At 36.8% G+C, this 27,092-nt stretch overlaps 1 protein-coding gene across 7 annotated transcripts in view; it reads left to right on the plus strand.

Moving 5' to 3' along the window:
• The window catches only part of DLGAP1 (DLG associated protein 1), an 875,942-nt gene that overhangs the window by 129,473 nt on the left and 719,377 nt on the right, over positions 1 to 27,092 (plus strand). The gene's annotated exons all lie outside the window — the stretch shown is intronic.

The following is a 27,092-nucleotide window of genomic DNA, read 5'->3' on the forward strand; positions in this document are numbered from 1 at the left end:
ATATAATTGACAAACACTAAATTGTACATGATTTTATTGTATGTGGCTTGTATTTCAATTAGGCACAGAAATATTTGATTTTCTACAGAGACCATAAGGATGATTCATATTTATATTCTTGAGTAATTTCTATTACTAGACTTCTAGATTGAATCAAAAATTCTGGAATTTTAAAGTTTTTCATTACTTAAAACTTTGAAGAGTGCAAAACACTGGACAAATTAGAATTACCAAAAAACATTGGGCTTCCTGCATAAAATGCTTTTATAAAAATAAAAATACTTTTATAAAAATAAAAATAATTTCATAAAAAATTATTTGAGAGTACATTTAATTCCCTACTACCTCCTCATTTTATTACATAATACCTAGAATTAAGAGATGTCCTAACTAGTAAAATATAGAATGTTTTTATAACAGTTTTTGAATTCTCAAAAATGCTACTATTTCCAATTATTTGACTGACTTATTTTAATATTTTTCCCAGATGACCTATTGTTCTGCTCTGGCTTTTCTTGGAGTGCTCAAAAGCTGTGTTCCATGTTCAAATGGATGCTATTAATTTTGGAAATCATTAGTATTTCTTTCTTAGAGTCTGATTTTAAAACGAGTGTGATCTGCAGGATGGGGGCTATTTAAGTTGGAAGTTGCTAGAGATAAACCCTTAGTATCATACAGAAAAGCATCCTTGCTGTTATTCACCAGAACTGAAAGGTCACTGACAAATCAACCCTGTCCCCAGACTTGAAGCTGCTGAGTGTTTTGTCATAGTTGTTTCTCATAAGTATGTAATATTCCTAATGACTAAAGAGATTGGCCCTGTGTAAATTACTTTCACCAACTTACGTTAATACTCGTCTTACATAAGTTTACAGCAACTAGAACTGCTGACAATATGAATAATCAGTTCTGCCTTTTGAAAATGATTTTTGTATTTACATAGTCCTCAAACAAATGAGAAAAAGGCATTGATGACGTTGCCTTTTAAAATTTTTCTTTTATGAATGATGACAAAGTTAATAACCATGTTTTTCAGTTGTATCAAGCGCTATTTGTTCAAAAATAGCTACTTTTCCATCCTGAAGTTCTGGAATTAAAAGTGTTATAAAGGTCATTTTAATGTTAGCACTCAAAAAGACTTCATTAAATTTCATGGTATGAAATAGATGCAAGAAGAGGAATTGTCTTGGCAATTTTCACTTCTTTTAAACAACATCTGAGAATCATCAGTTATTTCTGTCATTAGTCTTCTATTTCAATCCTATGTGTTTGTTATTATGCAGTAGTAGTGTATGTGTGTGTGTGTGTAAAATTTAATTAGGGTTTCCACCACAGATTTTATTTTTCTTAAGGCTTGGAAAGGACAACTTTAATTCATTATAAAGGAGGGCAACAATGAATTAAGATCATAGCTGTTGATGGTGTTTACAGGAGAGAAAATGGAGGGGACTTAGACTCATTGATTAGGAAGTCCCACACTTGACAGATCTCCTGCTGGCATCATGTGTTTGCCTCCTACTCTGTTTTGCTACTGCTTTGGCTAAGACGAGAGTCAGAATGTACTGTGGAGGTGTGTTCAAGAGAACAAAAGAATTATAAGATTCTCCAGACTATGACAGTATATATCATTTATTGGACTATAATAAAAGAACACATATATTTGATTCAAACAAACTTATAAAAAGTAGGTCCAGTTTAGCTGTTCCACTTGAATGCATCTAGAAAGAAAAGGAGTTCATCAAACAGGCATCTTCTTCCGTATTTGGAGTTGTTATGGTCACTTCCCCTAGCCCACCAGCTAAAATGACGCTAAGCAGCGCTAAAATCGTGGGAGGGACAAACACTGGAAATATGATCAATAATACACTGTTTCTCACTGCCTCACTGTTTCTCAACTGCCTCTTTTCAAAGTATGCTGTGTTGAAGGGTGGAAATGCCCCTAGAGCTTTCTGCTGTGCTCTATTTTGAAAGTGTTTCTTCTGGAATTGAATCAATACATGATAATGAAATTATTACCGGGCAATCTTAATGGCAAAGGCAAAATAGAAGGGAGAAGAGACCAGGGATGGGTCAGGTTCCCTCTGGGGAGTCACATGTTAAGACCTGCTCAGGAGTGGATCGATTGGCCTCAGAATTGGAGGGTAAGAAGGTAAAGATGTAAGTGGATGAGGATGAAGTGCTGAAAGTTCCTCCAGCTGCTGCCAAGCTCTGTTTCTAAAGTTCAAATGTGATTTTCCTACCTGGAAACTTTCAGGGGCTACTGTCTACAGTATGGAAATCAGATGGGGATTTAAGGGCATAAATGACCAAGCAATCTCCTCTCTTAATCAACTTGTTCTCCTTCTCCTTTTAGACCTGTCCCTTGAAATGCTGCACCCTGAGTGCACCCAAGTAGATTTGAGCCTTTCCAAAATATCTTTCCTTACCATGTGTTCCTGTTGATTTCTATCAAAACCTTCAGACTTAGTTAAAGTAATTCCACCTTTCTATAATACTCTATGATAGCTACCTATAAGGGGAAAATTAATTTTTCCTCCTGGTACCTTTGTGTTTAATAAAGCATGCACCGATAGTATGGATTGTTTCATGTGCTAGGTTTATTTGTTTTTAGTTTCCAAACAGAACAGTGCACTACTTTGTCTTTTTAGTCTTTATATTCTTAACATTGTCATGTAGCAGAATTAGATATTCACAAAATGTTTAAATGTGATGACACGGTATCCCTGGGTGGCTCAGCTGTTAAGCATCTGCCTTCTGGCTCAGGGTGTGATGCTAGAGTCCCAGGATCAAGTCCTACATCGGGCTCCCTGCATGGAGCCTGCTTCTCCTTCTGTCTGTCTCTGCCTCTCTGTGTGTGTGTGTCTCATAATAAATAAATAAAATCTTTAAAAATAAATAAATAAATAAATAAATAAATAAATAAATAAATAAAAAAAACACAGAAGAAAATAATTTGAGACCATACAGTACCATGTTCAGCTATATAGTACCACTTTCTCATAAGCAGAGACCTATTCCTTTTAAAAACACAGAAAATCAGTAAGTGCTATGTAATGTAAAACACTATTACTGTTATTTGCTGCTCCACAGATGATGAATTTAGAAATTTAAACTTTTATAACAGAGACAACTGTTAGTAAAACAAGCAGAGGCTAGGAATTTGAGGAAAACAAACCAAAAAGACTCTTAGATATATCTTGGTGAAAGATTTTATATTAATCAGAAGCTCTGTAAAGTACTTTTTTTTCTGTAAAGTACTTTGGATATTAATAATAAATATAAGATACTTTAAGACCTAAATATAAGGGATTTTAGTATAATGTCCTTATTTAGGTAGTTAAGTACACTGAGAGTTTTAAAATTATTATTATTGAAATATGGTGGCTTAAGATGGCTATTCTTAATGAACTTGCAAATTGAAAATATCATTTTTGAAAAACGAAGAAAAGAGACCTTGCTCTTCCTGGTTTTCTTTGCCCCAAGATAGAACTCTAGTATCTTCAAGAAAACCTTTGTTGAGTATATTCTACTGATACTCTTGGAAAGCAACTGCACTAAGTGAAGACTCTCATTAAGAGTTGGCTTAATGCATTGTTTTAAATTTTGCCTGCCCTTGAATCAGGCTTGATTTTAATGTGTTAATGATGCTCAGATTTCCTCTTGTCATTCACACAATGCAGTTTTATGGTTCAACAGTTCGCATCTTAGTAACTCTTACTCTCCGTAAAGATTTGGAAATTTTGCTGTGTGAACCAATAGAAATGACCTGAATTTTCCTTCAAATGAAGAATGGCAAAACCATAAGAGAGATGTTGCTCTAATGATGTATGGAATAAAAAAGAATCCTGGGAGGTATCTGAGCCATTTGCCATGTCAGGATGCTATGATAGGTCTTCTTTTTAACTAGGTCTTTCCTTTTTAGTACCACTTTCTCATAAGCAGAGTCCTATTCCTTCAAAAAGATGACTTTTAGTTCTTTTTATATATTTTAGTCACTATTCTGTATGTTCCTAACTGCAACAGCTGTTAAAGTTTGTGTTTGATCATTTGTGGGATCAAGTAGAATTACTCTTCAGCTCTTTCCCCTCCATCCTATATCTGTACTTGAGACTCTAGAGGGGAAAAAAAAGATACTTAAAAGGAAACAAAATCATGGATGAATAGGGAGTATTCAACTCACTTTGGGAGAGCTTGTTAACTTGCCGATTTTTTGGTATTCGTCAGTAGAGTGAAAGAATTATTCATGAAATACTGACCTTGGAGCCTTGGAAAACATATTTTCCCTCCAGTCCTTTTGATCTCAACTTCAGGGGCATAAGATAGAGAAGAAATAGACTCTTTTATTGTTAGAGTATGTAGGAAACTTCGTGGAGTACATTTTCAAAGATAATTACAGGCCACGGTATCTTAAAAATATATACTACTGCTTTAAAACGAGTGCCATATATATATTTCTATGTGATGCCATGGTTGGGCATGGCCTGCCCAGTGTTATTAGAGCAGAGGAAGCATGGTGCTAAGTCCAGCCCAGTGAACAGAATCTGTGATTCAGAAAAGATGGTACCCACTGAAGACTGTGAAGAAGGTGAATGTGTCAGTAACATAGGGTCCAACAGCAAGTAATGAATGGGTAGCAGGTGGTAGAGCAGAGCAGCAAGGAATCTCAGGTCCATAGTATGACTCTGGCCACGTGTATGAAACAGAAAAGTGTGAGGACTTATCTTTATTTTCTATGCTCTTTCAAATTTTGTATAGAAACAGTAAAACCTGGCTAGACTTCAAAATAGGCAAGTGCCATCTCCACTTTGGGTTTTCCATGTCTCAGGTATGTCAGTGTGGGTCTGGCTGGTAGGCTTGGGTGCAGGACATCCGGTGAGACCAGTGGAGTAGGAGAGGGATTGATAGTAGGAAATGCCCCCACCCCCACTGGAATCTTTAGTCCCACCAAATCCTTGGAAGGGGGTGGCGGCAATAAACAAGACCCTTGTCCTAAATAAACTGGAAGCTCAGCAGGGATGTGGGCATGGGGAGAAAGTCATGGATTGAATGACCAAATGGTGGCACAGGGTAACCAACAGGGCTTAGAAAAAGTTGATCTTGATCATTTCCTCTTAACTGGGGCACAGAGTAGAGCCAGAACTTGATAAATGTTCAGCTTGAGTGCCTTAAATCCTTCCTGACATAGTCAGGATGTGGCTGCAGCCATGCAGAGGGAGCGGTGGCAGAGGACAGGGCCAGGACAGAGGCTAACACTGTTCATCACTGGGCTCCATCATTGTTGTCTTTTGTGCTTGGAGATCCTTCTGCTAATCATGGTGCTCCCTGTCCCTGGCACAGTCGTAGCAGGGGAGAGAAGTGCAGTTTCTAGGATATCCCCGAGGAGGTCTAGGTCAGAGTGGCACTTGAAGCAGGGTTGCTACTTATATCTGTGCCCCCCTAGCCCTGTCTTATCCCTGTCTTCCCCATCCATCCTGTAATAGCACTTTACTATAGGAAGGGAGTAGAGGCCAGAGGCACTGCTTTTCTCTATCATAAACCTATGCATAGTAAATAGAACTTGAGGTATTTTTATATCCAATATAGAGTTTAAATACTACATAGTTATTTGTTATGATACCCATGTGAGATTGTGTTACTCTTATTGCTCTGAGCATACTACACTATATAATGCAGAGACAAATTAACATTGGCTGCCCAAACTTGATGAAAAACATATAGATGAGAATATCAATATGATGGATTCATTTGAGCACAGGAAATGTGCTTCTTCTGATTTCCTTTTAATCAATCATATTTTCAACTAGTAAAAGAATAAATCCTAGATAGCAATGAAAGAAGATTTAAAAATTTTTTTCTTGTATCAGTTCTTCGACATTTTTCCTTCTATTTGTCTGCCATAGAATAACGTATAGTACAGTTATTGGTAATATGTTCAGTAGTGATAGATCCCAATCATTCCATGAGCTGCATAGCCCTTCACATATGAAATATTATCACTTCAGCCATTTATTCAATCAATATTTATCAATCAGTTACCATGTGCCTAATATTGTGCTGCTTCACTCATTCTTACTTCAGAGTACAAAAATCATGATGATCTATCGTGTAAATATTAGAGACGATGTGAATACTTACGAAGTATGTTCACAAGCTTTGTGCATTTTTATTCCTTTTTCTTTAATATCTGGTAACTGGGCTGAATTCAGTTTATCAGTTTAACTTTGAAAATCACTTTATTTTAAAATTAATTGTCAGGTTGATTTAAAAGGTATAATTATAATTAATTTGGTAATTATAAGCATAATAAATAGCATTCAAAGCATATTACTTAAAAGATTATAAATTTTCCTTTGTCTACTTCAACGAGGAATTTGAGGAAATGTACTATTGTAAAGTACCTGTAAAAAAAGATTTATCAAAAGCTCATTAAGAGGAGAAAAAGAGAATTGCCAGGTACCAGGGATGTTTGTTGGGGCAAGTAAGCATTTAATTCATTGTTAAATGTTTAGGAAGTAATATGGTAGTCTGTAGGGTCTATATTATTAAAAATATATAGATAAAAAAAGCAGTAAGAACATGTATCGAACTTACCTTATGCCAGGAACTACTATAAGCACTTCATATATGTAATATAACTACATTCTTGCTACTACCCCCATCTTCCAGATGAGGAAATGGAAATTAAGTGACTTGTCTATCCTAAAAGGGACAGGATTAGGAGGCTACCCTAATGGTTTGATTCCAGGTTTGGGGCTCATACACCCTCCTTCAAATTATTAAGTTAATGCTTCTGCTAGGGATAATATTTTAACATCATGGAAAATACATTTTAGTTTAATTTAATTCCCTAAATTTAATTTTTAGGAAAAAATACAATATAGTTCTTCAGATAAATGTTTCCTACATTGTCCCTCTATAGACCATGAAGGAAGAACAATGTTTTCAGTTATTGAAATCAGTACATTTTCTTTATTTCTATAAACATTGGTTCTTTTGTTATTTGTTGCCAACTAGCCCTTCACATGTTTGATTTTTTTTTTTCTCTTGACTATACTCCTTTGTTACATCCTACTAAAATAATTGGCTACATTTTATGTCCTAATCACTCTGAAGCTCTGTATTGTGGATGTCCTCATTTACGCATTTGAAAAACATTAATGGTGGTGTTTGTTTGATCCAGATACTGGGCTAGGTGCTGGAGAAACAATGGGAAGTAAGACCAACAAACCTGGTTCTCGGCCTTAATGAAGCTTTTATTTTAGAGGGCAACACATACTGTAAATCACTATTATATAATTAATAATTCCATTACATTTCTAGAAATCTTATGAGCTTGTAAAGCCAGGCAAGTTTATGTAGTAGGAAATTTGGGAAGCCTTCTTTGAGGAAATAATAATTTGAGTTGAGAAATAATACACATTTAGAAGCTGGCTTCTGAAACTTCTATCTCGATCTCTGACCCCATGGTAGGGGAGGATGGTTCTCCATCTGGGCTCCAGACATTCCTGTCCTCCACTCCATTTTTCTAATAGACCCAACTTGGTCCATCATGGAGGTCTTGTTGAGTACCACTCCTGGCAAAGTTCTGATCACTTCTTTGTTTTCAGTTCCTTTACTGCCTGTCCCTGGAGCATTTTTAAGTACTAACCTTTGGTGAAGTTCAACTTGTTATCTGTTCTTTTTCAATTTATTATAATGGTAAATGCCATCAATTCAGGAGCCCACCTCCTGGCTGCCTGTCTTCTTGCTCTCAGAGCTCCCAATTGATTCCATCTCTTTCAGTTCAGAGGAAAGCCTGATGAATTTCTTACCAGAGTAAGAAATTTCTATCCAGTCTGTTTGCAGAAGAGAAACAATTACCATCTTGGGCTGTTGAATGATGAATCTAGTTTTTTTACAGTTGAAAGTTTCTCTAACAAGAATAAGATTGTGCAATCAGTTTTAAGTAACAAAAATACCCTTGACTGACCAGGATGAACTTCCCTCCTCCTGCTGCCTGGCTGACTTCTCCTTTGTCAAGTCAGCTTTCTCAAAGATGCTTGCCTGGGTCATCTTCTTCAGTGTTCCAGCTTATATCAGCTCTCATGGCCCAGTACTTTCTATCAACTAACCCAGCCTATGTTTTTTTCTTTATTCCAGAGCACACATCACTTTCCAACCTACTAGAGAAGTTACTTATTCATTACATCTATTGTTTGTTGTCTGTCTTCTGATACTAGAGTGTAAGCTCCATGTGAAAGTTGTTTTATTCTACTGATGTATGCCAAGCACGTGAACATTGCAATCAACAAATATTCAATGGATGAGTGAATACAATGTACAGAAAACATAATAAGCATAATTCTTCAGCTGAAGAATAAGTGGGTCATTTTAAAATAACTTTTAGTAGTCTAGGAAAGAAGTGAAGTAAAATGGAAAAGCAAGGTTTAAATGATTTGTGTGTACATGTACAGGCATGCATGCTGTCCAGTTAATACCAAGATGTTACTATGGAGATTTAGTTAATAAATTATTATTTTTCCTAAGCAAGTTTTCAAAGGGTATTATTATACTTTAAAAGCATTTATATTTACTCATAAGTTTTTAAATAGCAAAATTCTGTATATTGGTGTGGACTTTATTATAAAAGTAAGTATGAGATTAGTAATAAAAAGTATTGAAATAAAACTGATGGATAAATCTCAGACTATAAATACTACAAATAAGTTGAATAGTTTTTTCAGGAATTTTATAATTTAACTCTATTTTTCAAAATTGAAGTACCTCCTCACTTATTGTAGGATAAAACTTGCTATAGGTTGTAGTGGTTAAGACCCTACAGTCTGGAATCAATATGTTCAAATCCTAGATTAGCATCTTCTTTAGTTGTGAAATACTGAACAGATTTTAAAATGTCTTGATTTTTTTGTACAAAGAATAAGTACAAAAAATACTTTACTGAGCTATCCTTTAGAAAAAAAATTAATGAAATAATTGGCATTGGATCTAGAGAAAACCATATACATGATTCAAATGTAGAACTAAGTACCAGTCCTACACTGCTAAGAATGTTCAAGAAAATTCTAAACAATACACCAATGGCCTATAATTTCTCGTGTTGGAATCAATATAGAAATCTCAAGAAGAACATAAACAGAACTTGATTCTAATATAGCCCCTAGACTATTCTAAGGATTTGTTACAAAAAGACATTAAGAACCTAGCATTAATATTTCACAAATGTTGTTCATACATATTGTATTCAGTGCTATAGATAGAAATTGCAAAGACATCCCTGGCCTTTTGGGCTTATTATCTAAATAAAGCAGACAGAAGTGAACCAACCACTATAATTATCCCAGTGGGCACTCCAAAAAAGTGTGGCTGATGTGTAAATTAGGAGGTTTTATGAATTAGAGGCTAAAAAGATTTTGCCTTTATCAAAGTTTAGCTGTGTGCAATAAAATGCTGAATAGTTCTGCTCAAGTTAGTACCCTGGAACACTGATACAGATGGATTTTACTCAAAGGGAGAACACTTCCTTATTAAATAGGATGCTTGGAAAAAAAAAAAAAAAGGATGCTTGGGCCTGATGCAATGGAATTATACTTTGACTAATACCTAGGCTTCCTTTGTTTAATGCTGAGAATTTTTGAGTTGTTTTTCTCTTTAGACTTTAAGGGAAGAAATAAGTCAGCATTGTTTACATGCAAGCATAGGGTAAATGTGCATTTAATGAGCTAACTAAAGAACTTGGAAGAATTGAATCCAAGAGAGAATTACTAAAGTGGTTTGTAGGGCAGAGGATTGGAGACAGCTTATATGGATAAAGAACTGGGACAGGTACATGCTGTCTTACATTCAAGAATAAGTTGCAGAAGCATGGAAGAAAGAATGAATGAAACCTTTTCCTTTCATACCTGGAATAGTATTTACTATTTAAGTGCTAATGCAAAGGGTGCCGTTTTTGTTTTTTGGTTTTTTTTAAGATTTTATTTATTCATGAGAGACATGGAGAGAGAGAGGCAGAAACACAGGCAGAGGGAGAAGCAGGTCCATGCAGGGAGCCTGATGTGGGACTCGATCTCAGAACTCCAGGATCAGGCCCTGGGCTGAAGGCAGCACTAAACGCTGAGCCACCTGGGCTGCCCCCATTTTTGTTGCTTCTAGATAAGTATCTTATAGTCTTATCTATTGAGTGCCTCACTACACGCCAAACTAAACCCAGGATACAAAGAGAGAATCAGATTGTTCCTGCCTCCAGAGAACTCATAGCCTAGGGCAGGAATGAATATCACAACACTATGCTAGGGGGAGCACAACACAAAGTATGAGGTTATCACATAAAAGGGACATCTAATCTAATTGGAGGAATGGAATGGGTTGCATAATCCTTGAAGATGTGGCAGCTGAATTGATCATATAGAATGAGCTGGAACTTCCCTGGGTAAGATGACAGGTGAAACCTGATGTTAGATTTTCAATTTCAAAAACACCAAATTAACTAATCATGCATATGTACTCATTAACACACACAATAGTGTTAGAGAATGAAAACAAAAAAGAAAATGTATAATTGAATGCAATAAAAAAAAATTACAGCCATGGAAATGAAGAATATTTTCTGAATGAGAGCCATCTATTCCCACAGAAACCATTGACCACATCTGGTGCGGACTCTTAGTGAGGCATCTCATAAGTGAGAGCAGGGACCCAGGGATTCTACAAGGACAGTGCAATGCCTCAACTGAGGCTTTCCCATTTCTCCTGCCACTTAATAGATTACGAAAGATAGGAATACATCACAAAATATTAAGCCCTCAAATGTAGCTCAGGGAGGAACAAACTTGATTTCATGTATCTGACAAATGTTCAAAAAAACACTCATACTATCTCAGAACCAATACTCAGGTCCTGCTTCTCTAGACTCTGAGAAATGGCATGAGAAGAAAGGAGCAAAGCATTACTGTAAAAATTTCATTTTTAAAAAGGCTATGAATGGAGTCTTATTGCCCCTGACCCCATCTTGCAGATAAGAAAACTTACCTAGAGGTTTAGAAATGCTAAATAAATTGCCCTAGGTCATAAAAGTAAGAAAGTTCTGGATGAGAATCGGCCTTCATTCCTCGTGAGCCAAAGCTGTTGATTTTTCTGACATCGTGTTGCCTCTGTGGCTTGAGGAATTATCTTCCCTTCTCCACTAATCTTGAAGACGTTGGGTAAGGAAATAAAAACGAGGTCAACTGAAATTACTTCATTTCTCTTGATGTCTCTCAGGTCTGTGATTCAGGTTTTGGAGAAGTCAGAGGCCAGCTTTTAGAATGAGGTGCTTAGTTCAATCTGACCCCTAACCTTTCAGAGTTGACCTACTCATCCATGCCTGCTCTTAAACTTTTTCAAATCCCATCAGAACTGCAAACCTCAGTGCCTCGCCCCCTCTTGCTTTTGAAACCTACCTCAGCATTTTAAAATTGTTCTCCTCTGACCCACAAAATTCAGTGCTGGCTTATATTATCTCATATATTTAGTCTTCTTCCTCTGGACATTATTTTCATTTCCCTACGTGGTTCAAAAGCCCAGTGTACATGGGCTATGCTGTAGCTTTCTTCTTGAGCACCCAAAGCAGCGCTGAGCAAACTGCATTCTCCATGAATGCTGTTGTCAGCGTACTAGTGACCAACTCCTGAATTGAGAATGAAATCATATGTGTCACCGTTTTTGGCTACCCACATCTAACCTGATCGCTGTACAGGGCCTCTGGTTTGTGGAATGGTTCTGCGTGCATTATTTTGTTTTTTACCTGGCCTCCCCCTTCCATTATTTATATGACTTAGTTGTAATGATCAGGGGGTTTACTTTTCGATTTGCTTGCTAATGAATGAAGCAATTACACTTCTTCTTCTGGCCTCTATATCATTAAAAGGCTTAGACTTCACATGTCTTACTGTTTAATAACTTACTTTAGCTTAGTTGGAGGTGAAGTTCATTTTATTTGGCCAAGAGTGTGATAGCTGCTCCTTTGCTTGGGGCATTGTGTTTGGTCAATTAGGTTTTTTGCCAGCTTTTCACAGAAAAATGGATGTTGTCCTTCACTGTTCTCCTCCCCTGTCTTTCCTTACTTGAGGTTCATTAATGGATCTATTACTATTTGTACAAATTTCAACCTTTTAATTTTGTGAACATAGCCTGATCTTTCTTCTGTAATTTTTCTGTTGCATACTCTCAAGATCAGTCCCTACATTTTTGTTCATCTGGTGGAAAAGTATTATGATTTTCTTGAACCTGAAAAAAGAGTAAGATGTTTAAAGTTTTATATATGGCAGAAAAATAGATTATTCTCTTTTCACTTAGGGTTTTCTAGTTTGATTTATCTTCCATAAAATTGAAAATGTCACTGGAGGGGCACCTGAGTGCCTCTCAGCTGGATGGGCATCTGCCTTGGGCTCAGATCATGATCTCAGGGTCCTGGGATGGAGCCCCTGCTCAGTGGGGAGTCTGCTTCTCCCTCTCCCTCTGCCACTCCTCCTACTCATGTGCTCTCTCAAATAAATAAATAAAATCTTTAAAAAAAAAGAAAACATCACTGGAGGTAACTATCACAGCTTATAGTATGTTAATTACTTTATAGAGCAGAAAGAGTCATTTAATCACTATTTCACGTGTTGGGCTTATTTCTTAGTTCCTTTTTATGTGGCTTCAGATAAATTTATATTGAATAAGTACTTACTAGAAGTCAGCACACAGCTATAGGATGGTTCTACGTGGTTACAGATGTTTAGTCAACAAGCAGTTTAAATATGGGATGCAGGCAACAGCACAGTGAAGAGGAACTCTGGGTCAGGACAGGACAGTTCTGAGGACACATGCCCACTTGGCCACTTGTTGGATGTGTCACTTTCCTTAAGTCACTTAGTCTCAGTGAGCCTCAGTTTCCTGATGTGTGCTTATAAATAGTAGCAGTGCCTTGGTCATCAGTTTGTGCTAAGGTCCTAACAGGACGGCAGGTGTTTAACATGTAATACAAGGGCTGGCATAAAAGAAACTCTCAAGGTCACTGCTGGTGTGCAGAGCGGTGATGAGCCAAAGTGCAGAAAGCACAGGCTCTGGAGCCTGGTTCTACCATTCTCTACTTCTGTAACCAAGCACATTATTTCTCCAAGCCTTAGTTTTCTTCTCTATTAAGCAGATGATAATTTACTAGAGGGTTGCAATATATAAATCTTGAAAAATATGTAAAGTCTCTAGGATATTGTATAGTATTTAGCAAGACTTAAATGAAGGCTCTTTGAGCACATATGTGTATGAAGAAATGTATTTGCCAAATGCATTGATGCATTTCAAAGGTGGAAATCAGACATGGCACTGGAGAGGCCCTGGAGGACTGGAAAGTCTGTCCGTGAAGTGACATGAAAGAGGAGTAGGAGTTTGCTGCCTGGCAATGAATATCCCAGCAGGAGGGAAAAATCTAGAATATTTCAAACACTTGTGTCTCTCTATCTGCAACATGGAGATTCAATTCTGTTGTGTTAAGTTTGTCTTTAAGGATGCATTCTTTCAGGGATCCCTGGGTGGCTCAGCGGTTTAGTGCCTGCCTTTGGCCCAGGGTGCGATCCCAGAGTCCTGGAATCAAGTCCCGCGTCGGGCTCCCACTTCTCCCTCTGCCTGTGTCTCTGCCTCTCTCTCCTCTCTATGAATATCATGAATAAATAATAAAAAAAAAATCTTAAAAAAAAAAAGGATGCATTCTTTCCAGGACAACCTGGACACATTCTGAAAGCATTTTGGTGCTCAAAGAAAGGCTCCCTGGGCCAAATCTAAAATTCCCAATTTACTAATTTGGGTGGTTTTACTTATTAGCACCAAAATGGCTCTGTATTTGCATTTCTTGTGATTCTACTATGAAGTCAGCTGGTATGCCTTTTCAAAGTAAAATTACAAATTATTGCAAGAGAAAAACAAACAAAATTCATTCTCTAAAGAATCCTTTACCTATAACCTAAGAACATAAATAATCTGCTTCTCCAGAATAAAATTTAACAGACTTAATACATTCTCCTGTAAATTATTTAAATTGTCTTCAGGCAGATAACTCATATCCTAGGTTTTATAGTAACATGTAATTTGAAGAAAACATACCAAATCCCCAAAAGAGGTTGAGAAGACAGTTTCAGTAAATTAAACAACTAAAAATAATCAAATCCCTAACTCCTCTATCACTGGGGAAATTCATTATAAAATAATTATCAAAATGCAATAAGGGATAGTACCCTTTACATTTAATATTTAATTTTTTCAAAGCTATCCAAGGAAATAATTTAAAGCCAAAGAGTTTTAGAAGGCTTCCATTTTTCCCCTTCTCCTTGCTTCTCCTCAGCACCACCCCCATCTTCTCTCCCTCTCTTTTTTAAATATGCTTCTAATATTACATCAAATTTTTTGAAGTGACAGTAGCCTGATTGTCTGAAAGGAAACCAACTGTTGGTCTTCCTGCTTCCTACATAGGCTGTCAATTACTCTACTCATGCTCCCTCTCCAAGGAACCTGGCTAGAACTGACATGGGAATCAATATGCTGCTAAGATTGCTTTCTTTTCTTTTGTTTTTTAAAGATTGATTAACTGATTATTTTCTTTTTTTTTAAAGATTTATTTATTTATAAGTGGGGGGGGGCAGAAGGAGAGAGAAAGAGGGATAGAGAGAATCATCAGCAGACTTCCACTGAGTCGGGAGCCTGATGTGGGGACCCCAAGATAATGACCTGAACCAAATTTCTGGAGTTGGATGCTTAATTGACTGAGCCATCCAGGTGTCCCATCAATGAGTTTTTGTCAGAGTTTAGGCAATAACCTTCCTCCAATATGATAATGCTGTTATCCATCATCCATCAGTTTGCCAGACTCAAAATCTTATTGCTCTTCCCTCCTCTTCTGTAACTCTCTCTCCATGGTGTTTCAGAAGTGCCACATTAATGAATCTGATATCATTGTACTCAATGACTTCCCCCAAAGCAAAACCTAAATTCCTCTGACAAATAAACAGTAGTCATGCCGTGTTTCCTGTACTTTCCTCCCAGTTTCCACACTCTGTCATCTTTTTCATTTATTTATTTATTTATTTATTTATTTATTTATTTATTTATTTATTTTTGAGAGAGAGTGAGCCAGTGTGAGTGAGTATGTGGAGGGGAGGGGGGCTTGTGTAGGGAGGGGCAGAGGGAGAGAGTCTCAAGCAGACTCCCTGCTAAGTAGGGAGCCCAACTTGGGGCTGGATCCCACAACCCTGAGATTGTGACATGAGCTGAAATCAACAGTTGGACACTTGACTGACTGAACCCCCCACCACCCACCCAGACATCCTTCTATTGTACATTTTTGTTTTCGTTCAGTATCAGAAGTGACAGGTACTATTGTGAAGTGTTTCAAAACCTGGGCTTTGTATTGGCAAAGGATAGAGATGGTTATGTACTTCCAATGACCAACTCTTTGATACAGAGAATGTTAATCTTGTTAATCTGTCTGAACAAGAGACTTTATCATGAGTGAAGTTGGGATGAAAACAGTACTTAGAAAATTGTTGGAAGATCAGGTGGGATCAGCACATATATAAAGTGTGCACCTTTAGAGACTCAGTGTGACCTGTGGAATTTCTAGTTATTGTTTCTTCTTGTACATTTGCTGTCTCCCTTCCCTCTTCCATCTCTGCTCCCCTTGCATGCCCCTGCACCCTAATTGAGACATGCACACCTAGAACACAAGCTTCTTGAATTCAGGGTCTACTTGTGTCCCCACCACAGGGCCTACCACACGATAAGAATAGGAATATTTATTGAATGAATTGAATGAGTAAATGAATGCAGAGATTCAATACTGTGAAGGCTGAAAAGGATGGGTGAGGAGGGAAGTTTATAATGTTAGGAAGATCTTTGGATGAGTTATATTAGCAAATAAAAATGACTACACTTATGTCAGTTAGATTTGAAATAATAAGATAATATTTTATAATACATTTGCCTAAAGAAGATTATGCAGTATTAATGGAAAAACAAAATATGGAATACCCAGAAATGGAATTGTTATATGGTAATTCTATGTTCAATTGTTTGAGGAATCACCATACCGTTTTCCACAGCAGCTACTCCTTTTTACATTCCTACCAGCAATGCATAAGTGTTTCAGTTTCTCCACATCCTTGACAACACTTACTATTTGTTTCTTTTTTTGTTTTTTTGTTTTTTGTTTTTTTTTGGTAGTGGGCATCCTAATGGGTGGTATCACATTGTAATTTCAATTTGTATTTCTCTAACGATTAGTGATGTTGATCATCTTTTCGTGTGTTCTTTGGCCATTTGTATATCTTGTATATATTCTTTGGAGAAATGTCTATTCAAGTCCTTTGCTCATGTTTGAATTAGTTTTTGTTGTTGCGTTGTAGGAATTCTTCATATACACTGGAAATTGAGGTTTTTTTTCTTTTTTCTGATATGTGCTTATTCTATTGATGGTACATTTATAAGATGAATGCAATTTTAAAATCCCCCAAATTAAATGTATGTATACATTTGTGTATGTACATACATGTGTACACACATTATACACTTATGCATATATACCTAGCTTGTAATCTCTTCTGAACAAATTATTGATACATACTGGAGTATGGTATGTATATGTGTATGAGTGTGTGTGTGTGTGTGTGTGTGTGTGTGTGTGTATGGCCAGGCCAGCATTGTATGCTGATGTTAATAGAGTTGATATTATAGACCTTATCATTAGTAATTAGCTAGTCCATTCTTAGTACACAATTACAACATAAATTGCAGTTGATGTTATCATAACCAGTTTCTCAATTCTATGAATTGAAACTAAAAAATGTGAGGTTAATAACTACTTACCACAAAAATCTTTGAATGAAGAAAATTTGCATTCTCATTGGAAAATAGTTAAAATACTTATAATTTTGCTGAGTAACAGCACAGGGGTGTTCCTTTCATCTTGTTATTATCTAACTCATCATCTCTTGAAGATTTTCAAACCAAATGCTAACATCCCACCAAGAATGCCATTAAAAATAAGCCAAAATTCTCAGGACTAAGGTGGTATCCTCAGTGCATTTGACTTTTACCTTTCCTGATGTCCTTCAGAATAGACTCAACTAAAATAATGAAAAACATTTCTCTAACAGGCATGGAAACAAGAGAGCATTCTACTTTACATAATTGAAGTTTTATAGTTCTCATAGGAAATGAACTGGTATGCCACACCGGTGTCTTTCTCTACATAGATCTAGTTGATAAGCAAGCAGAGTCCTGTTTTTACTACTAAATTAACATTAGTTAGTTTGGAGAAAGAAAAAAAAAAACAGAGTTCCAGCAGCCTAGAACCCTCACTATTCTATGAGATATGAACCTGACCATATACCAGAGAGGAAGAAGGTTTCTGCCCATGCCACTCTTAGCTATGGGTTGTCAGGACCGACACCGGCAAATACCTTACCCTGATGAATGGAGCTCCATACTTGGAGCTGTGTGGCCCTCTACTTCTAGTTCAGTTCCTTCTCTCTGTTACCCTGAGTTCTCTAGGTTACTAATGAAAACATAGAACAAAACCTTTCTCTTCTTTTGGCTTGGACCAAAAGAAATGAACATAAGCCATTCATCTGAGCTACCAATGTTGGACTAACTAGACTCATTCACTCATTCATTCATTCATTCATTCATTCATTCATTCATTCATACATTCTTTGGCCTTTATGGACTGGTCATTATTCTGGTATGTAGGAATCTAGTCAACAGAAGAGGTTCCAGCTCTTAAATTCTAGTGGGATGAAGCAAACTGTAAAAAATTACATAAATGAGATCATTTCACTCTGTGGTAGGTGCCATGAAGAAAATTAAACCTAATGAAATGATCCAGTCAAATGAATATCTTTGGATTTAGTGATCAGCAAAGAAGGTGACCTTTGATCTGAGACTTGAAAGACAAAAAAAAGCACCTAACTTTAGCAGTGGGAGTTGAGAGACGGGTGCATTCTCAAAAGAGAACAGAACAGGGACCCTGATGTAACAAGAATATATAAAGAATTCCTACAGATCAAGAATAAACCTATCATTTGGGGGGAATGACAAAAGAAAACATGTTTTGACATGTCAGGACTCAGAGGGTATAAAGTTTACATATAATATCATGAATAACACATCTGTGGAACTATTTCAGTGGATCTAAACATGCCCTGAAAGGAAAGACATTTTAGAGCAGAAACTGGTGAGTAGTAATAATGTTAGAGCTCAGAAGCAGGTGTAAGTGATTATTATTTTTAATGTGGGTGTGAAGTTTTGTGGGTTTTTTTTAAAGATTTATTTATTGGAGAGAGAGAGAGAGCACGCTCCGGGTAGAGGGACGGGGAAGAGGGAGAGCAAGTCTTAAACAGATTCTGCACGAAGTGCAGACCCCTCATGGGGCTTGATCTCACCACCCTGAGATTACAGCCTGAGCCAAAACCAAGAGTCAGGTGCTTAACTGACTGAGCCACCCAGGTGTCCTGCAGGTGTGAAATTTAATGCAAATATAAAAAAGCATTTCTGGAAAAGAAATACAAGATTTTTAAACCATAAAGTCAGGAAGGAGGGGCATGGATTGTATATTTGTAGGCATATTTGTGTAGGGGGAGGGAAGAAATATGAAGAAAGCAATGTATAAAATTCTACTCAAGAGTTTATCTTACATGTGATATTGATAGTCGAAGTACTTTTAAATGTATAAATAAATCCTAGTAGAATACAACTGGTATGCATAATTTATAAGCGGCTGAGGAATTTTTTAAAGCTTTATTATTTTAGCAAAATGAAGCAAAAAGTGATGTGATAATAACATAGTCAACAAAGTCATAAATAAGATGAAGACCAAATATTGTCGTTTTTGTGGATGAGCTCTCCCTATTAAAAGACGAGCCCTCTTAGAATGAATCAAAAAGCAATACTTAAATGCTTTTTATAAAAGGCTCATCTGAAACAACCACTTTTTGCAAATGAAGACACAGGCAAAGCTTTATCACATAAATGAAAAAGAAAATTTGCTGTTACAAATGTTATTTTTCTTTTGAATGGTCTGAGAGGATTTTGTTGGTACATAGGAAAGCAATTGATTATTTGTAATTAAATATTTACTGCTCTCTTACTAGTTTTAATAATTTTCCAGGTGAATTTATCCTAAGGATTTACTTAGACTACTGTGTAATCTATTTTTCAATAAAAAGTTAAAAACATATATAAGCTACAATAGTGTACAATAGAGAATGGATTAGTTATAAGTAAACTATAGTTTATAAGAATATCCTGTTGAAACTTGATATCCAATATTATTGTAAGGTAACTTTTTTTTGGTAAAAACATTCTGGAAGAATACAGATGTTAATTTTTTCATTCTTTTTCATTTTCATTTTAATTTTTTCATTCTTTTTAAATATACTCAGTATTTTTCATGATTAATCACAATTAAAAAGTTAATAATTATCTTTTTTAAGGCAAGACATTTAACTTAGAGACAATATGACAAAATGTGATTTCATTTTCTTTGATGCTCAGTATATATTATTAACTTTGTATTAACTAAGTAATATAATTAGGGTTGAGGAAACTCTTCTGAGTAGTGCTAAATCATGGTCGTGAATGTAGAGTTTGTACTAGAATTTATTAACAAAACCTCGAAACAAACAGGAATGATTTCTTCTAAGAAATCCAAAATGTTTTAGAGACAGATCTGTTGGGTGTTCTTTTAAAATGAAATTGTTACGAGACATTGTCAAATGGAATGATTATAACTAGAAATAAAGTATGTGTCAGTGGTTCGTAAATTTTATTGTAGGTCTGAGTTACCCAAAAGGGTTTAAAGAATAAATTGCTGAGCTCCAGCCCTAGAGTTGCTGATTCAGTAAATCTGGGCTGAGGCCCAATAATTTACTTCTCTAACAAGTTCCCAGGTGGTGCTAATGCAGCTGGTCCAGGAACCCACTTTGAGAACCTCTGGTATTCTGAAACTAGGAAGGTTCTCCAATTCCCTTCCTTGCAAGTGAGCAAGTGAGCCTGACAGTTCATGCATGCATACTAAAAGAAGACGCTAGGCTCTAGATTGGAGATGCATGGTTTGTGTGAAAGCTTCAGCCAGAGAACTATCTTTTCTCTGTTCCCAGTTTTCCATAACCCAGGTTCCAAAGGAAGATGCTGTAAGACCAGATATTTACTTGCCCTTGCTGTAGGTTTGCATAATAAGAGAGAAACACGAACATTTGGAGGCTCCACTAAGATTAGCTGCTACATATCTGTCTTCCCTCCATTATCCTGGAATGTAAGCAAACTCTTGCAGAAAATTGGGAAGAACAAGGCTTGGTCTCCACATCTCTCCAGTGCTCTCTATTCTAATGGAGCCACTGTCTCTAGCTTCTAAGGCTGTCTGTTATGCAAAGACCCTTATATCATTCTGCTCAGAAGACTGAAGATCCTAAGGAAATGTGAAAATAACCAGGGATCATTGTTTCTCAATGATGGATGTAGAGGATGTGTTAAAATGACAGCTACTTTACTTTTCAGCTAAATATCTTTTTTATTTTTCTCTTCATGAATTAGTTTTAGTGCAGCGGTTTGGCGCCTGCCTTTGGCCCAGGGCGCGATCCTGGAGACCCGGGATCAAATCCCACGTCGGGCTCCCGGTGCATGGAGCCTGCTTCTCCCTCTGCCTGTGTCTCTGCGCCTCTCTCTCTCTCTCTGTGACTATCATAAATAAATAAAAATTAAAAAAAAATATTTAAAAAAAAGAACTTAATTTTTCTCATATGTATATTATACTTCAATAACTTCATGCCCAAAGGGAAGGGATTTTCGTAGTTGGGTTCATCTACATGGATTCCCTTCTTTGCCCCTTGTTAACATCTTATCTTGATGCTAACCCATACTTAACCTCTTCAAGCCTGTTTCTTCACTTATAAAGTTGGCACATTTTCCTTATTCTATTTTTAGAAGATAAAAATAATATGTAATACTCTATATAGCACCTACTCCATAACGGGTGTTCACAAATTGTAATTATTATCAGGTATGCCACAGGCAAACACCCCTGTGATCCAAAGCAATACACAGGACTGTTCCATGCCTGAGTCAGGTGAAGTATGAGTGTCATTATCAGCAAAATAACTCCAGATGATGTGCCATTTATTGTGAGGTGCTGTTTGATGATTAAAGATGTGGGAGGTTTGAATCCATCCTTTGAGCAGGAAGCAGCTGCTTTGCCAGGTAGAGGAGAGCTGCTTGGGAAGATGCCACCTGGTCCAGCAATTACTTCTCAGGCGATGGGAGGAGATAGGAAAATATGGTCTCCAGTGGTGATAGCCTGGCCTCAGGAATGCCGTTCCAGGTGGCTCTTGGAGCTCTTGAAGCTGAGGTTGCCAGTATGCAGAGATAAAGAATTACTTTGGAACACAAACTATTTCATCCAGCAGAGAATGCAGACATTACAGAACTATTAATTAAGGCATCCAAGCAGAAAGTGGCATTAACTGCAGGATTTAGGAGAAAAGGAAGCTAGAATGAAGCTACAGAATGTTGCAAGATTAAAGGAAGATGAACTAACCAAATTACAGATTTTAGGAACTCAACAGATTGTATCAGAGAACATGTGATTCTGAATGTGCACCTGTGTTCTGTGTTCTGTGTTCTGTTGGGGGGTCTCGCTTATTTGCTCATTGCTAGTGTTTCAGAGGCTGGGCTTTCCTTTGGTCTGTGGTGCCCTCTCCACCTTCACACAGAAGGGGTTTTTCACCTCCTCTACCTTTGTGTGTTCTGTGTGCATGTGTGCGCGTGTGTGCGTGCGCTCCACTTTGGGGCCATGAGAACTAGCAAGGTGAATGACACAATCTCTTTCCCAGTGAATTCACAGTTGATTAGAAAACTAAAGGAAGGTGGGTAACACAGAAAATGATAATAAGGCAAAGTCTAGCAAAATCAAGACACAGGGATCCTGGGTCATAATGCAAGGCTGCCTTCTGAGAAGCTGGCTTGAGTGTTGCCTATTTGGTAAGAGCCTGGAGAATGAAGTGAGAATTCTCAGTATTTTTTCTTTCTCCTTGATTTATCTTAAGACTGTTACTATATTATGACTTATTTTTCCCTTGCTAAATCATATAAAATAATATAAGTGAGATGGTGGATGATGGGCCCACAGTAAATGCCCAGTACTGGCTCAGTTGACTCTCTTACTACTTTAATCATTCACATCTTTAAGCACAATTAATAAGGGCTTTTGGTAAGGAGTCCAGGCAGAGGACTCTTAGAAACTATATGATGAAAATAATGTTTATCAAGTATCAGCTTGTGTTTCTGGTGCTTGCTTAAGCACTTTATCCTACCTTTCTTTGATTTTTATAAATAATCCTAAGAGTGTGATACCTTTTTTATCCCTGCTTGACAGATGATACAATAAAAGATTAGAGAGTATATATCACTTGCCTAAGGTTGTACAGCTAGTAAGTGATAGAGACAGATGAAGTGCATACCAGCTCATGTAGGCATCATCTCCATTCATTCATTCTTTCTATCTTCTATATATATAGAATTATCTATCTCTTCTATTATTCTGTCTCCACCCTTGCACACTGCTAAAAAAAAATCAATCTTCTGAATATCTACCACTATCTATTGCTATTAATGCTAGACATTGTGCACTGGGGAGTAAGAGGTAGTCTCTATTCTGGAGACACAATATAGTGCAATGCAACAAATGTTTATTAGACCCACCTAAGGTGGGTTAGGGTTAGGGTACGGGTTAGGGTACGGGTTAGGGTACGGGTTAGGGTAGGGGTTAGGGTTAGGGTACGGGTTAGGGTTAGGGTACGGGTTAGGGTACGGGTTAGGGTTAGGGTAGGGGTTAGGGTTAGGGTACGGGTTAGGGTTAGGGTAGGGGTTAGGGTTAGGGTACGGGTTAGGGTTAGGGTACGGGTTAGGGTATGGGTTAGGTTACGGGTTAGGGTAAGGGTACGGGTTAGGGTTAGGGTTAGGGTATGGGTTAGGGTACACCATTAGTCTCCAGGGGAAGCCAGATATATAACCAGATAGCTACAATACATGGTGGTGAATGTTTGTCATTCTGGTGAACATAGATCCCTTTGGAACCACAAGGACGGGAGAGTACAGAAATGGAAAATGTTTAATATCTGCACTGTATTGGATGCTACACATGCCTTGTCTCATTCTCTCCTGACACACAGCTCTGAAAGATCACAGAGGACAGGTGTGGTTTTCTCACAAAACCCTGACTCTTATCCTGTGGAAACCAGGATGCCATCGGGTAGGTTGGGACATTGGAGCTGTATCTTCCAGACACATTTTAGCTGGGAATATAACCTACCAAATATGATTCATCTGGGAAGAATGCAGTTTGACCTAATTAGAAAATAGTCTATTTTTCTAAGGATGAGCAGAAAGTGAGGCGGGGGAAATTCTTTAGAATAAATTGGTGGAAGGCTTCGAATATCATGCCAGGGAAAGTTCTTGATTTCCAAGTGAAAAAGTCATGTCCCAAAGGATAAAAAAATATTATGGATATGAGATATTCTAACATTTGGTTCAGTTTAAAACCCCTTTATAACTCACTAATTTGCTAGTACTTGGAAATGAGAGGAAACAGGGTGGAGACAGAGAAGTAGAAGATACCAAGTAAAGAAATAGAAGATACCAAGACATACTTTTTTTGACATGCCTGAAAAATTAAATTATTCTGTAACCTGAGAGAGTGCCTCATGCATCTGATTTCCTCTGATTTTAGACAGTTGGTAGAAAAGAGGTATAATTATAACATTTTTAAGTAAACGGTGATTTTTTTTTCAACAAGTATTCCTAAAGCGGATTAGGCTCTTAATAAGTTTGCATTTGATCTGTCTTTGAAAATGGACTCTAGGTTTTTCAGTTTCACTCACTCTAATAAAAACTTTTCTGTATTAAGTTTTCAGTCTGCTCTTTCCTGAGAATGTAGGAAAGTCCCTTAGACATGGATTAAATCTGGGAAATGAAGTAGGAATGTATCATTTTAAAGTGAGCCATCTTATTCTTAAAACTTTGAATTCTGTCCTTGGTAGGGTGTTGGGGGAGGGGTGCTGTCAATGGGCTGCAGAAAAACATTGAAATGCTTTTAAATGCAGTAAGGGTTTCTCTGATCTGAAGGGTTTTTGTCATAATGTTACGGATTCTGTATTCAGTATAACACACACAAACATAACCTCTTTAACAAATGCCAAAAGGTCTTGTACATATCTGAATAAAAATGAGTATTAATAGTGACATGTGGTCTAGAGAATTTGGTATCCTGTGACCTAATTGGTTTATGTTTGCATGCAGAATCCTGCAAGAGGTCATGCTACTTTTAAATGAGTCAATATTGTTTCTGGGCGTAGTTTAATCTGATTTTGCCAACGGCAGCGTTCTTATTTTAGTCGTTGCAGCTATGATTTCTTTTAATATAATTGAATTTAACATATAGACTAGATCATACCTATTCCTCCACCTAGAAATTAGGAGATTAGTTTCTCAGTCAGAGTTGACATCTACTAATTGACTCTATCATGGACATTTTTTCAGATGTATTATTATAGGTAATGTTCTCTCTATTCCTGAATGGCACTGTGTGTAATAATGGTATGCTTCATATTTGAAGCCAATCTCTACCTTTGACATTTGTTTTGACCATCCTGCACTATGCAGAGAGAAGAAATTTCTGTAGTATCTTCCAAACATTAGAATCATAATGAACTCCATCCTTCAATAGGACCTTAACCTGTCTTGGATTTTGTCTCCTTTGTCCTTTGGAATAATAGTGTGTGTATTGTAATCACAGCTTTATCCAGTTGACCAAGTAGTAATATTAGGGTTTTCAAGCGTAGCCCACACACAGGAATCTGTAATGGGCTACAACAGATCTGTGTTCCCTCATGCTGCTGGCCTCCCTAGGAACATGAGGACAGTGATCACCTGGTGCTCAAAAGCGGCCCTGAGCCTCTTCTGCAAGGTGTTCAGTCCATGTCATGCCATCCCTTACTGTCTTTCTAGCCTGTTTTCTCCCTTCTGTGACTTCTAGTTCCCACTTGGAGAGAAAAATTGTTCTTGAAATTCTATCTGGCCTAATTTTTACTTGCAAGAAGATAAAATATGTAAGTGTGTGTGTATGTGTGTATTTCACCTCGAAGCCCATTTTTGGGAAATACATTAAAAGATGGAGGGAAAAATTATCCTAAGGACATAATCAAAGAGCAGTATTTAATAATGGATATTTTCTTCTAATTGGTTTAAATAAGAAGCTAGTAATACAGTAGATGAAAATCATGAAATGTAGTAAGATATCATCTGACAATATGCAAAATGATCATATGTTGCTACATGAAAAACTCACTAGAATGTAGTTTAATGATCTGATTTTAAAATAAGTATATAGATGTTCAAACATTAAAAAGAAAACTTTCATGGCATTGACAATTGCTGAACATTTTGATAATAGGTGGTTATTTAGACTTTTTGCTTTTATTTCTGATTTCCAAAACCAGCTACGTATTATTTATATAATTAAAAAAAATTTGAAGTGGGAAAAATTGATTTGCATAAGCAGGATCAGTTTCTCATTACTCTGGCCCATCTTTATGGTTACTAAATCTGCCTAAAGAGGACAACTCCACATTACTTAAGCTATAAGCTTTGAACATTGAGTTTATTAAGGACAGAAAATATATTGAAAAAAACCTGTTCATGTTTTAGATGAAAGCCAGCTAGCAGTGATTTCTGCATATTGCAGGGACCCTGGTAAAAGCATTTATCAGTCACCTGTTGAATCAATGTATATGCCAGACTCCAACAAATGTCTTTTAAACAGTGCCCCAAGCAATTCTAGTAAGTAGCACTGATTTGGGAACTACTGGATAGAGGCAGCTTTGACAAAATACTTTTCCTTCCTAATTTTATTTTTATGAATTTAAACCATTTTGCTTTCGTGATCCTCTTCTTTCAAGGTCAGTACTTCATTATTTTTCTCAGATCTGCAATCATCAATATTCATTAAATTTCTGAGTGTGTATAGAGCTAGTATATTATTAGACTTCCTTTGTCAGGTGAGATATTAATAATAAACTCAATAAAAATTACTAGTGAGACCTACAATATTACATAGCACCATACTTGTAGTTCTCATGGTAGGTACAACTGTACCTACTTTATTGTAATAACTGAAGACTATTGGCGGGTTTAAATATGTGATTGTTTATGAAGTAATTTAAAGTTTTTGAAGGAAAAAAATATATGTAGAGTCACATCTCATAATAACTGGAATTTGGAGAGCTAGTTTTTAGTTTTAGATTATTGGGTCATCTGATTATGGAAAGTTCTAAACTATGTACTTAAGTAAATATATAGTAGTCCCTCATGATAAGGACCACACCTATATGCGTAATACCAAGCAGAAAGTCCTAGTCTCCCAGGGTCACCCCTCCCTTGGACAAAACCAGAAAAATGGAAGCAGCTCTGTAGTTAGTTGTACAAAGACCTTTCCTCCCTTTTAATGAGCTTTAGCATCTTCTCAGTCTGTATTTCAATTTCCATTTATATTATCTGTCTGAACTGGACTGAGAGTAGAAAGCCCAGTGTCCTTACTGCCATCACACGTAATGTAAATATTCAAATTAGATTCCTTGTATTTTTAAAGTCTGACATGTTGGCTTGAGCTCAGAGCAAATATTTGTTTTAAAATGAAACCTTGATTCCCATATCATCCTATTCCTCCACTTACTATGCTTTTGATTTCTAAAAAGATTAATAATATACAACTGGGGACACCTGGGTGGCTCAGTGGCTGAGCATCTGCCTTAGGCTCAGGTCATGATCCTGGGGTCCTGGGATCGAGTCCTGCAGCAGGCTCCCTGCGGGAGCCTCCTTCTCCCTCTGCCTGTGTCTCTACGTCTCTCTCTGTCCCTCATGAGTAAATAAATAAAATCTTTAAAAATATATACATATATACAACTGTGTTTTAGTTTCTTTTTTCAAATGTTCATTTTGTTATTAACAGAAATAAGAACTATCAAAACATGTTGACAACT

The sequence above is a fragment of the Canis aureus genome, chromosome 6 (genome assembly GCF_053574225.1).
Source record: "Canis aureus isolate CA01 chromosome 6, VMU_Caureus_v.1.0, whole genome shotgun sequence".
In the NCBI taxonomy this organism is placed as follows: Eukaryota; Metazoa; Chordata; class Mammalia; order Carnivora; family Canidae; genus Canis; species Canis aureus.